This window comes from Neofelis nebulosa, chromosome 6 (assembly GCF_028018385.1).
Source record: "Neofelis nebulosa isolate mNeoNeb1 chromosome 6, mNeoNeb1.pri, whole genome shotgun sequence".
Taxonomy (NCBI): Eukaryota; Metazoa; Chordata; class Mammalia; order Carnivora; family Felidae; genus Neofelis; species Neofelis nebulosa.
Genome location: NC_080787.1, coordinates 42,311,980 through 42,325,309, shown reverse-complemented (window position 1 = coordinate 42,325,309; position 13,330 = coordinate 42,311,980). Strand labels below are relative to the sequence as shown.

At 50.4% G+C, this 13,330-nt stretch overlaps 1 protein-coding gene and 1 long non-coding RNA gene across 2 annotated transcripts in view; one reads left to right on the top strand and one right to left on the bottom strand.

Moving 5' to 3' along the window:
• Positions 1 to 13,330, top strand: part of LRFN2 (leucine rich repeat and fibronectin type III domain containing 2) — a 181,367-nt gene that overhangs the window by 50,593 nt on the left and 117,444 nt on the right. The window lies entirely within an intron of this gene.
• On the bottom strand, positions 6,745 to 10,883 carry LOC131514167 (uncharacterized). Its single transcript, XR_009262959.1, has 3 exons — positions 9,733 to 10,883; positions 8,621 to 8,762; positions 6,745 to 7,091 (listed from the first exon to the last, which is right to left on the bottom strand). It is a non-coding gene; the product is annotated as an uncharacterized LOC131514167 (long non-coding RNA).

Below are 13,330 nucleotides of genomic sequence, written 5' to 3'. Positions count from 1 at the left end.
ATCGAATTATTTTTCTTCTGCATTGTGTACGAAGCTTTGACAGACATGGGTTCTCTGCACTCCCTGGCAACATCGCATCCAGTGATGAGCAGGGTATAATCAGAGTTCTGATGCCTAATCAGCAACCTCCCCTCCCCGCCCCCTCCTGGTCTGCACCTCTAGCTGTGCTGAGTAACAGCGCTCAGAGTGGGTCTGCGGGAGAGCAGGAGGACGGCATCACACTCACACTCCTGACACACGCTAAGGGGGTGACCAGATGGGGGGAGGGCAGGTCCAAGTGGGTAATGGAGCCATGCCCATCAGAGCCCACGTCTCCTGGGCTGCAGTGGCATGTTTCCTGACCTCAGGCGGCTCCTGTTCTCCCGGGGCTCCAGGGCAGTGGCAGGGATGGTCGGGGCCCTGTCCCTGTCTCCTCTTTGGAACTTTGGGTCCAGGTCACAGCCTGGCTTTCAGGCTGCCCTAAGCGGTTCCTGAGCAGTCAGGACACAGCTGCCCGCCTATTACTCTGGGTGGACAGTCATAATAGTCATGATAATGATAATGACACTAATCATGCAGCCTGGTTGTAAATGCTTCGAATGCATCCCGAAGGGCATTTGCTTCCATCATCTCATTTGACAGGCAGGCAAGGTGGCCGAGACTCAGAGATATCGAGAGGTTTGTTTATGACCTCAGAACAAGGCAGCAGCACCGAGCCTCCTTTCCTTCGGCCCCATCTTGCTTTCTGGGGAGACTCTGAGCCCCAAGACCTGGCCTGTGGCTCCCCAAGGGACCAGAGTGGTAATTAGAAACCTGGGATGGGGCGTCCAGGTATCTCAGTTGGTTGAACGTCCAACTTGGGCTCAGGTCATGATCTCGCGGTTCGTGGGTTCAAGCCCCACGTCGGGCTCTGTGCTGGCAGCTCAGAGCCTGGAGTCTGCTTCGGATTCCATGTCTTCCTCTCTCTCTACCCCTCCCCTGCTCATGCTCTGTGTGTCTCTCTCTCTCTCAAAATAAATAAACATTAAAAAGAAAAAGAAAGAAAGAAAGAAAGAAAGAAAGAAAGAAAGAAAGAAAGGAAGGAAGGAAGGAAGGAAGGAAGGAAGGAAGGAAGGAAGGAAGGAAGGAAGGAAGGAAGAAAGAAAGAAAGAAAGAAAGAAAGAAAGAAAGAAAGAAAGAAAGAAAGAAAGAAAGAAAGAAAGAAAGAAACCTGGGCTTTGGAGTCAGACAGACCTTGGTTCAAATCCCAGCCTGGCCGTTTTCCATAGTGGGCCTTGGGCAAGTTGCTTCATCGCCCCAAGCCTCAGGTACCCCATACCCCATCTGTGAAATGGGATGATGGTACCTCTAGCCCAGGGGTTTTTAGAAGACACGTTCAGGGCACCCTCTTGGTAAGTACTCAGTGGGTAGCATCTATCTTGTTCTTGCCTGAGAGTAGAATTGTCCCTTCCTTTTCCCCTCCTCAGACTGACCCAGCAAGGTGGACCATAGCCTGTATCCAGGGGCCCAAGGACAGTGACCACAGAGGGGAGTCCAGACAATAGCAATAGCAATTCTCAATGTGTCCTAGGCTCTTACTCAGCCCAGGCACTGTTCTAAGCTCTTTACATGTACCCTGTCAGTAAATTCTCACAAAATCTTTATGAAGTATCTGTAATTATGAAGCTTGCTTCCCAGGAGGGGAAACCGAAGCATGGGGAAGTTACACAGTTGGCTTCAGAGCCTGCCCATTTCACGTGACTTACCCAGGGGCCCTAGGGACCAGGTAACAGAGCTAAGACTGGGCTCCAGGGTTCCCAGTCCCCTTGAAGTTTTGGAAAGTGGTCTGAGCACAGGCTGTGCAGTTCAGACTGCCTGGCCCACCATTTACCAGCTCTGTTACCATTGGCGGGGGGGGGGCTCCTTGGTCCCTCTGTGCCTCCATTTTCTCATCTGGAACATGGGGATAATAGCTGTAAAGAATACTTACGACAGGAGAATTCAATGAGCTAGTCCATACATAAAGATGCGCCTGTCAAATTCTAAGTGCCCAGTGAATGTGGGTATTCATCGCATTAATGTAGTAATATTAGTATAATTCTCCCTTGCCACTCCTGCATCTACCTTTGCTTCTCTCTCCTTTCTTCTCTCCTTCCTCAATCCAGGCCACTCTGAGCACCACACCCGGCTTCCGATACCCCCTTTCATCCTCGTGATTTTTGCAACCCATTTTTTTTTTTTTTTTTTTGCAGATGCAATGCTTGTTCGCCAAGCCTGCTCTGTCAGGATGTCAGGTCCCCGCATCTAAAGGCTGTGTTTGCCTTTATTTTTTGTCCCATGAAGGGATGTTCTGTGATCTGCTCCTGGGCCTTTGGTGTGGGCTGGCTGGCCAGCCAGAGGCCAGGGAGCTGTGCCTGGCTTCAGTGGGGGTGAGGGGTGGGAGCCCAGGGATTTTTTTCTATCAATAGTAAGTGACAGAAAAGATTATCTGAGAGTCCTTTAAGGAAAAAGAAATCTGATCTCTCTCCCTGAGTGTGTGTGTGTGTGTGTGTGTGTGTGTGTGTGTGTGTGTTTCAAGCAAGAGAGCAGTAAAGTAGAAAACATCCCACTCACATACTTTTTAGAGCAGGGAACAGATAAAAAAAATTCAGTTGGTACAACAAGTAATAGAAAATGTATTTTGGTTCTGGATTTTGTATTTTGTCCAGTTAAGGGAACGAGAAAGAAAGGACAAGGCGATGGAGAAAAGGCGAGAAGGAGAAGGAGGGGAGGATTGGGAGAGACTGAGAGATTGAGACTGAACAAAACCAGGTGGACACCCACTGGATGAACCTAGTGAATGGTTTCTAGGCCAAGGAATGTCCTCAGCCTGAGGGAGTTCAAGTCTCTGCCACTGAAGACCTTTACACATTCTGTTGCATTTTTACAACCTTAGGCAGCCTGTCATCTTGTGGTACTTGACCTGCAGTCCAGGTGAATTAAGCCAAGGACTGGATTAAGCCTAAAGACAGGAGGCCTTCATTGTTGTCTTGCTATTACTATACCTGTGTTGTGCTCAACACCCACCTGCCTGGGGCTCAAGGTACAAAATTGACAGGGTTCCGCCCTTAATGAGCTCCCGGCCCCGTTGGAGAGGCAGACGTGTAAATAACGATCATAATAAAAGTCAGGCTGCTATAATTACTATAATAAAAGTTCAGATGAAGTGCACGGAGGAGAGATTAATTAATTCTGACTGGGAAATCCGGAACTGCTTTGTAGGGAATAATGAGGCATCTTGGAGGAGGTGCTGGATTTCTGTAGGCAGAGTGGGCGGAGGCAGTGGCAGTAGGATAGGTTTTGCATCAAACAATGTGGATTCCATCTCTTGCTGTGCCACTTCCTAGCTGTGTGCCTTTGGGCGGGTAACTTAACCTCTCTGTGCCTGTTGTTCATCTATGAAATGAGAATGACGGTTTATATCTCCTCGAGTTCTTACATTAAGAGATAAAGCCTGTGTGGCAGGCCTATAACATAATAAATGGCAACCAAATGTCAAAAGATAGCATTGAAGTTCATGGTTTCCATGAGGAATTCTGACCACTGGATACTTACTATAACATAAGAATATAAGCCTGATGGCTCCACAGAGCTGAAGTCTTGGTGGCAAAGCTGAAGGCCAGATTTCCTGGCCCTTGGAAACCACTTGGGTCTCCAAGGGCCTATGAGACTGTCTGAACAGAGTGAGGATCCTCTTGGGCTCTTGGAAAAAAGCCCAAACTGGCCCTTTGGTGGCAGGCAGGCATCTTTATGTGCCTGTGGCCACTTGGATGTTTTGAGGGGGTGTGTGTCAGCTTCTGTCCTGCAGGATCTGGGCACAGACTCTAAATCAGTCATGTTAGGATGATTGCGCCTGGCAGTGGCCCAGTCCCTCCCTCGTAGCCGCTTGGGAGTGAATACGAGGCAGTCTTATTCCACTCTTGAGTGAACATGGTGAGCTGCCGTGAACCAGGGGTCCAATCCCACCACCTTCGGGATCTGTTGACCCCAAGTAGGACTGGATGATCCCCTGCCTAAAACTGTCGCATAGTGGGGAAAGAATTTCAGGCACAGGGGAAGGCACTTCCCGAATGCCTGGTGGACACTAACACTTGAGCAACAACTTAGATGCACCGTGGGCAGCTATCCACTGGCGTGGGCTTCTGAGGGGGCTTCAGGGGCTGCGATCGGAAAGGTAGGTGGGGCCAGAATGAGAACTGGATTGTCCCAGGTGTATAAGCACAGATATGTGGCAGAAGCCTCTCGGGTGCTGTTCAGAGAGACATGCCCCTGTCCTCAATGTGTTCCCAGACTTGGGCTTGGTGACTTGGCTTTAGGCCCCTGGGGTGGGGGTTGGGGAGTGGAGGCTGTGGGTTCTGGAGCAGAAAGTGGCCCTGATGGGTATGTGTGAAGGATCCTACTGAGCCGTGGAGGATCCAGTGGGGGAGGGTGGCTGGGACAGGCTCCTAAGGAAGCTTATGATAGGTGATGGCCCCAACAGGACACAAGGAGGGCAGGTGTAAGGCACAGACAGTGGGGCTGGAGAGGAGGGGAGGGATTAAAATCCAACTGCACGGGTAGAACCAGCAGGACCAGAAGTGCCTGTGAAACAGTCTCATGAACAAACAAACAAAAAACTAAGGCACGGATAAGACAACTGTAAATGCTCCTTGGAGAACAGGGAGGAGGGAGGAGCCAAACACAGCTCCAAGGGCGACTGCAGTTCTGTGCGGCTGGAGGAAGGATTTGCTGGGATAGACCCCCAGAAATCCACCGGCAGAATTGACTGCAGCCGTCTATCTGCCCACACCTGGGCCCTGGGAGCTCCTGCCTCGCTGCACACGCAGCAGAAACGTGCCCGAAAGATGTGTTCTTGGATGTTTCTGGCAGTCCCTGGTCTTCACAATATGGCCCCAAGTGGAAAGCACCCAAATGCTCGCCAGCAGCGAGCAGGATACTGGACGGCAAAGCAGGGACAGTCTGAAGTTGCACTGCACCCTGCGTGAGACTCTCATGGATGCAGCCTCCTGACATAGGAAAAAAGCCAGACAGGAGAGAATACAGACTGCGGGCTTCCATTTGTGTAAATTACAGAAACAGATGCCAGATCAGAGGTCCACATAGTAGCTACCCTTGTGGGAGGGACTGGGCAGGGGCAAGAGGGGCCTCTAGTGGGGGTGGGGGGTGGTTCTGTGTCTGGATCTGAGTGCCGGTTCTCTGTATGTGTTTATTTGGGCAAATTTGTTGAGCTTGTGATATGTGGACTTTCCTCTATGTGTCTTGTATTTTAACAAACATTCCCCTCTCTGCCCACCTCCCCAAAAGGAGTGAGGTTTGGAGCAACCTTGCAAACAGTGATGACGGTAACCCATGCTGGGAACTCAGAGGTAACAGCAGGGGAGGAAGCGGAAGGGAATTTGGTGGGGGTCCAGCTGGGTTTGGGGTGGTGCGGGCAGTCAGGAGCAGATGTGAATGGGGTACCGGGAGTGTGCACTGGGGCTAGGGCCGGGTGAGCAGGTCCCCCAGGCGGAGTACAGACAGTAATAGAACAGCCGGTAGAGGGTGGGGTCCTGGGGGCACCAGGGTTCAGGGGCAAGCAGAGGGGTGGTCAGAAGGAGAGGATAAAACCTCAGAGGAGGTTTCATGGAGAGCATGGTCAATGTCAAGGTCACATGTTGCAGAGAGGCCAAGCCTCCTCATTGTGACCATCATCTCCGCCACCTTCTTCCAGGGCTTTCCTCTCATACCACATTACTGTCCAGTCCCCATCCGCTGTTCCAAACCTCACTGCCTGCCCTCAGCCCCCACGTTAACGGGGGCCCTTTTTCATTTCCAGAACTGCTCCTGAGCCAGGGCTCCCCTGTCCTGTTCCGTGTACTTTATTGTTGCACCCCAAACGTAGAACTTCACATTCATCCCGGTTAGACTCCACCTGTCTGTGTAAGCCACAGGGGCAGGTAAAGAAAGGGGATGCTTCCCTGCACGGGCTGGGGGTTTATGTTCAGGTGGCCCGGAGTCCAGGGTCCGGGTGGAGCAGGCAGCTGGCACCCCATAGAGAGAGACCATCTCTGCTTGAGTTCCTTCTGTATCGACTACCCCTGGCCCTGCCAGTTCCTCATGTTACAGCAAGTATGTGGCCTGTCACATTCACCCATAGGGACCATATGTAACTTCTAACCAGGGAAATAAGGGAAGATTTGTAAGCAAATGAAAATCTATGCTTCTCTTCGGGGTATCTGTGGCATGAAATTAGGAAGTTCATAAAAATAATAAGAATACTTTGAATTAGAGTAATAATAATAGCTACCCTGTATTGAAACTCACTGCGTGCCAGGCACCGGGCCATGCATGCACATAGGTGATCTGATCAAATTGTCACATCTCCCCCATGGGGTGCATCCAATCATTACTCCCATTTTATGGCTGGGGATATTGAAGCAGAGAGAGGTTCACTACCTGACCCGGAGTCACTCAGCTAGTAAGTGGCAGAGCTGGGAGTGGAGCCCAGACAGCTCAAACTCTCCACCACCTTTCATGAAATATCATTAGCAAGGTGAACACAGAGAGCAGGGGCAGAAACTATACATAATGTAAATCCATCAGGCCCTTTATTTTGGGTTTAAAATGTACAACTTGATGGCTTGACAGCAGATTTATTTCCTTTCTATATTCCATTTGGTTTAAGCAAATATTAAAATGAGTTACATTTCCCTTAAGCCCACATTGACCAACTCCGGGAAAAAAAATGTGGATAGCTGGGTGCACAAATGTAGGGGGGCAATAAATATCACGCTTTATTTTATTTCCACTGCCATAAATCTGACCCTGAGCCCCCACCTCACACTGATGTGGGAATTTCTGTTTCTGTCACAATTGGAACTTTCCATTCTCTTCTGCCCAGGGTTGTGCAAAGGTCCTGGGGTCCTTTGAAGTGCCAACTGACTTCCCACCTCTTTTCAGTGCCTTCAGAGTTGCTCTGCTCTGCCATCCACCCTTCAGAGCACTGCAAATAATTTCATCATTAAGTTCACACTTTTTTTCTTTTTCTAAAAAAAGATAGAAAGGGCAGTGACCTCAGCATCTTTTATTTTCCATCCTGAGAACATCCCTGAGGTCTGGAAAAAAGAAAAAGGGGAGAGGGAAAATCAAGACAAATTAGCAGGTGTATGCCCATGGGGAGCCCCTGCTTACTGGGGAACAAGAGCCATCCATGCAGTGCCTTCCCCAGACACACAAATGAACTAAGCCCAGAATATGTCCTGGAGGCGGTGGGAATGGAGGTAGGGGTGCAACTGGTTGGATAACCATTTTAGGAGGCTTCCTGGAGGATCCACAAGGGAGAATTCCTGCAGAGAGGATCGGACAGCTCAGAAGACCCTGCCTGCCCCTTGGAAGACTGTGAGCCCAGGGCCCTCAGCCTCTGGAGTGAGCTGTGCCTCTTTAGTGGGGTTCCACACTGGCCCCCCAGTATAGCAACAGAAGGACAGATGGGAGGCATCTCCTTCCCCCCAGAGGAGTTCCCAGACAAAGCAAGGTAGACAGAAGCCTGGTCTCCCAGGATCTAAGCACCAGAGTCAACCAGCCCAGGGGCGCCTGGGTGACTCAGTCAGCTGAGTGTCCAACTTCGGCTCAGGTCATGATATCACAGTTCGAAGGTTCCAGCACCGCATCGGGCTCTCTGCTGTCAGCACACAGCCTGCCTCGGATCCTCTGCACCCTACTTCTGTCCACCTGTCCCTCCCTTCCTCTGCCCCTCTGCCCCCCTCCTCCTCCCTCCTCCGCCTCCCTGCCCCCTTCCCTTCCCTCTCCCTCCCCCGAGCACACGTGCGTGTGTTCCTTCTCTCTCTCCCTCTCTCTCTCAAAGCTAAATAAACATTAAAAAAAAAAGTTTAGAGTCATCTAGTCCAGCTTCCTCCTTACTTCTGCCTTGAAGGGCTGGGAAAGGTGCGCCTGCCTGCTGGTTCCCATGACCACAGCGTGTCAGGGGTCCCTGTGCTTCTATGCCTCCCTGCATTCGCCTGCTCTGCCTGGTGCCCCTGGGCGGCTCCACCTTGGCCAGACGGGGCTGGAGATGCCACCGGGGATCTTTGTCACATTCGAGCTCAAGGATTGGCAATAGGAAATTAAAGGTGTCCTTTAAGATAACTCTTTTTTGAAAATTTCTTTAAAAAGCTAGGATAATGATGTGGGGGTTACTTGAGATCTGGCACGAGAGAAGACTGGATTTCCATCCCAGCTTTCGTCCTAACCAGCTGTGTGACCTTGGGCTGGGCAGGCACCTCTCTGAGACTCCATTTTCTCCTCCACGGATGGAAATAACAGTCACTCCATAGGATTATGAGCTCATGTGTTTAAAACACTTGCAGTTAGTAACCGCATATGGTAGCTATTATAGTTACGATTATCATTATGCCTGGTGGGCCGAAGGTTCCTCGATCTCCTTTATATGACCCAAACTACAAACTGGACCTGGCCCAAAATCTAGACTCTAACTATGTAGTTTCAAATGCCCTAAGGTGTTTTTGTTTTAATTATTTTAAAAATAGCATCATTAAGCAATCATTAATGGGTAGAATAATTTATAGCATAAGATCTTCAAACTCTTCTCAAGTACAATATGGTACATTTCTCTTTAATCACTTACATATTCACTGTGTCTGCAGCCAGGTGTATATTAGTTCTCTTTCTAAATCATCTGGAAATCGAGCTTCCTATTCTTATTTCAGGTTGGCACATCATCTGTAGTGGCTCAGACCTTTTCCTTCCGTAACTGGAGGCTTCGGGTCCTGGAAAGAGTCCAGTTTTATGGTTAGAAAGATCTGATTTCAAATTCTGACTTTGCTATTTGCTAGCTGTGTGGCTCTAGATAAATTTCTTAACCTCTCTGAGCCTCTTTATCTCCCCGTGCATAACAGTATATCACCTCATAGATGGTGGGGCCAATCAAATAAAATGAAATTTGCATCCCTCTGGTTTAGAATAAACGTCAATGGCTGTTGGCATCTTTCTTTTCATTTTTCTCCCATATTCATACCTTGGACTGTTCTGGAATATTGCATTGGTGGACAAGAGGCTGGAAAAGTAAGCCTTAGCTTGATTGTACTTCTAGACCTTTCCTTCAGGTGGCTTCTAGAGAACTGCTTTCCGGTACAGAGGAGGTCAACTTTCATTTTACTTTTAAGGACGAGTGAAATACCCATTTTCCAAAGGAATTCCTAAAAGTGCTGCAGACCAGCTGTAACTGGTCCTGCACTCAGGGATCCTTTCCTTAGTCACCACTGGTGTCACAGCCTTGTCTCCCTGAGTTTCTGCTGACAAATCCAAGTTTACGCCCTCAGCGGAACAGAGCATCGAAGACAAAACATTGAATGAAAGTTTGGGTTTTTTTCCTCTTGATGGAGATATATGGCCTTCATCAGAACTGTGCTCATCTCCCCTTCCTGCAGCCCCTCCTTACCAACAACACAAAACCCAGTGCTGGTGTTGACAGAACAGGGACCTGGGCCAACCTGCAGACCACTTGGACTGCGTTCTTGCCTTTGATTCCTGCTTCGGGGCTGTGTGGGCTCTCAGAGATCATTCCTGTGGGAGAGGAGTCCCAGATCTTTAATGGTGGGATATAAGGCAGTGAGGATGATGGCTAGGGAAGATGGGGGCGGGGGATGTCCTTCTCAGCCCTTTTCAGGTCACCCAGCCTAGGCCTTGACTGATCCTGTCTACAGATGGACCTGGTGCTGGACAGACCTAGATTTGAACCTAGCTGTACCCTCTCCTGGGTATGTGATGCTGGGAACACTGCTTTCATGCCCCGGGTATGAATGTGCCAACCCCCTAGTGCAGGATAAACATTGGCGGGTGTTAGTCCCTTTCTTGTCCCCATCTATCACATTTTATTGGTTTCATCTGTAAAGCATGGGCTGAGTGGTTCCTGAAGCCTGGGGTTGAGGACGCGGTCGTGTGCAGGGAGAAGAGGAGTGGCAGGAGCTTGAGTGGGTAGGGGTCTTCTGGTCCAGTCATTCAACACGTCTTCAGAGTGCTGGGTGCTCCGGGGGCTGTTGATAACACGGGAAGAGCTGGCCTTGACCTCATAATGGACAGGAGAGGTCAGATGGGGGAAAGTAAACGCTGTGATGGGGGGACCCTGGGGGCTCAGGAGCAGGGCAGAGAGCCCTAGCCAGTGTGAGGAACAAGTGTGCTAAAGACGAGTTGGTTATGAGATCCACTCAAGCTGCCTTCCTGGGAGGGCAGGCTAGAGAAGGCTGTTGTATTCTGTCTTTGCCAAGGTTTGTTTTGTGGCCCCTTTGAGTACTATAAAAGGGTTTTAATTTGGCTTCCATGGCTTGGAATGACCCTTTCTGCTCCCTGGGAAAAGGCGGCCATACTGTGGTTTTGAGACTAACCCTGGACTACACTGCCTGGGTTCAAGCCCCCTTTCCATCACGTTGCACCTGCGTGTAGATGACCTCTCTGAAGAAGGCCGGTTTCCCTCCTCTGCACCATGGGCATCCTCCATGCAGAGATCATTCTACAAGCAGTGCTCAGAACAGCACCTGGCTTCCAGCGATGGAAACAGTGCTGTTGTTAAACCAGGAGCATCTTGAGGCCCGGGGCCCGGATCCCTCCCTCTTCCCAGCAGGGTCCCTGTGCCTACATGCTCGGTATCCTTGTGGGTTTAAGATGGTGACTTTTAGCTGGTCCTTGGAGGGGTAAATTTCAACACCCCTCCATCTGGAGAGGAGACAGATGGCGGGCAGGACGGGTGGAGACAGTGCAGTGTAGGGGGCAGTCTCGGGGGCAAAGGTCCAGGGCCAGAGAAAACCAAGGCTGTGCAGGAGGTAACAGCAAGGGCTTCTGGGTGGAGGTCTGACAGTGTAGGAAGCCTGGGAGAGCAGGTGGGCTTCCTGGAGGAGGTGAGATGGGTCAACTGGCATAAGGGAAAAGTGGAAAGAGGAAGAAGTCACTGTAAAAGCCAGTGAGTGTGCGTAAATCTCAGTTCCCTCCGCTCATAAAGTTGTGCAGATGCATTTTTCTGTCAGTTTTATATTAACATTTACATAACAAGTAGATTGAGAGATGGCATTATTTACATATATATGGAGGCCGGCTGGAACTGGGGATCCTCACGCCTGTACATGACGTTTTATTGATTAATAAATTAGACATTTACAGATCAGGCACAAATCAAATGCATCCATTTCAGGCGCCCATCAGGTGCAAATGAATGTAAATTGGCGGCCTCATTTGCATACGGAAAGAAAACCACTTAGTTGTCATTTGTCATAGGCACCCTTGAGAGTCTGTAATTTGCCTTGTGGGGCCAGCCAGCAGCAGGGCCACCCCTGTGCTCTGGGTGCTTTCAGAGACTGGCAAGAGGTGGCCTGTGCAACGCTCCTGTCTTCAGCTCCCCCTCCCCAGTCACCAGCAAGGTCCCGGAGGTGGGCTGTGGAGCCTCGCTGGGGCCCTTGCCTTGTCACAGAATCAGAGTCTGGGTGGCCTGAACCGGAAGAAATCTGGAAGTCCATCCACACCAGTCCTGTATTTTACAGATGGTGAACTGAAGTCCAGAGAGGGGAAGTGACTTGCCTCAGGTCACACAGCCATGCAGACACTGTGTCAGGACTGTGTCAGAACCCAGTTCTCCTTACCCCAAGTGCAGTACTTTTATCTGTGATACCATTATGGCTCTTCCTCACAGGAAAGAGAAGAACAAAGGCTGTAGCTTCTAGAACCGTTGCCTCCTGATTCCATTTCCTGGAGCAGCACCTGGGCGTGGGGCGGGGGGGAGGTTCAGGAGAAGGATGAACTGCTATTTTCAGGCTGAGCTTGTTGGCAAGTCTCTGCTGATGCCCGATCTCAGGGCGCCTGGAAGCCCCTTGCCCCTGACAGTATTTCCCCCACCGTGCTCTGACTCCCCACAATCTTTTACTGACAGAAAGGGCGTTTCATTAGGTAAGAAAAGATAGTTTAAAGGCTGGCTGGTCTGGGGAGAGAGGGTGAGCAGAAGAGCCTTGGTCCCCTGCCTGGGTGAGAGTCAGGCCCCCAAGAATGATTGAAAAGGCACAGAAGGGGCGCACCAGAGGCCAAACTTCACCTCCTTCACAATCGAAGAGAGCAATGGGCTGCAAGGATGTTACATGTGGTAAGGCCGGGGGTTCCATTTGGGGGAGAGGGAGGAGGCTGACCCGCGAGGCCAGTTACCAAGACACCCGAGGAGTGAGTGGGCTGGAGAAGGCAACCAGCTCATCTGTCCTGTAACGGGACACCTGTTGGAGGCAGGACAATGGCTGAGTTGACCCCAGTAGGATTTTTCTGTGTATTTAAATTTTTTTTTAACCTTTATTTATTTGTGAGACAGAGAGAGACAGAGCATGAACAGGGGAGGGTCAGAGAGAGGGAGACACAGAATCTGAAACAGGCTCCAGGCTCTGAGCTGTCAGCACAGAGCCTGACGCGGGGCTGCGCGATCCCGACCTGAGCCGAAGTTGGAGGCTTAACTGACTGAGCCACCCAGGCGCCCCTCTGTGTATTTAAATCTGCATATGTTTTTGGCAGGTTAAGGTATCAAGGTTTGGAGGTGGTTTTATTAAAAAAATTTTTTCTCTCCTGTGTGATAAGAAAACAGGTGAATGGGGACGTTATCCTCAGGTTTCCTGTACCCATCCCTTACAATTATGAGGAAAACAGTGTGTGATTTTCCTAGAACTTCTGGGAAGTGACACAGGACTTGGGCTGACCTTCCTAGCCCCTTTTCTGGTCCTTCATAGCCTTTATCCCACAAACCCAGCAGGGTAGCAGTGAGAAGGAGCAGCCTGGAGGTCCGGTTTGTGTCTAACCCGCTCTGTGACCTGGGGCCAGGCAACTCACCTTTCCATGCTGTCTGTGGAAACAGAAGGTATTCGAATTTCTTCAAGGCCACGGGATTTGCATTCCTGCTCTGTTGTGAGAGGGGCTTGGCCCAGTTATGTGATTGTCTGTGGCTCCAGGAAACAGGGTCAGCGGTAGAACCTAGCTCTCAAGGTCCTGAGTTCCAGTGTCTGGTCCCAGCCTGGCACACAGTTGGTGCTGCACGGACTGAACTATTATTCAGTGTCTCTGGTCTAAGAAAGTCTTGTTACGCTGACTCCTCTTGAGGGCTATTGGTGATAAAGCACCGAAACATCCTTCAGTAACTTAAAGCACTAAAAACAGGGAGGCGGTGGGGGGGCGGGGGAAGGTGGCCTCAGTTCAGTGACTCCGTATGATTGTCCTTCCCTAACCTGAGCTGAGGCCCAGGGTTAGGGTGCCTCCTGAGCCCTTATAAAACGCACTGGTGGAGAGTTCAGTGGGCGATGCCATCGAGGGGCTCCATGAAGAA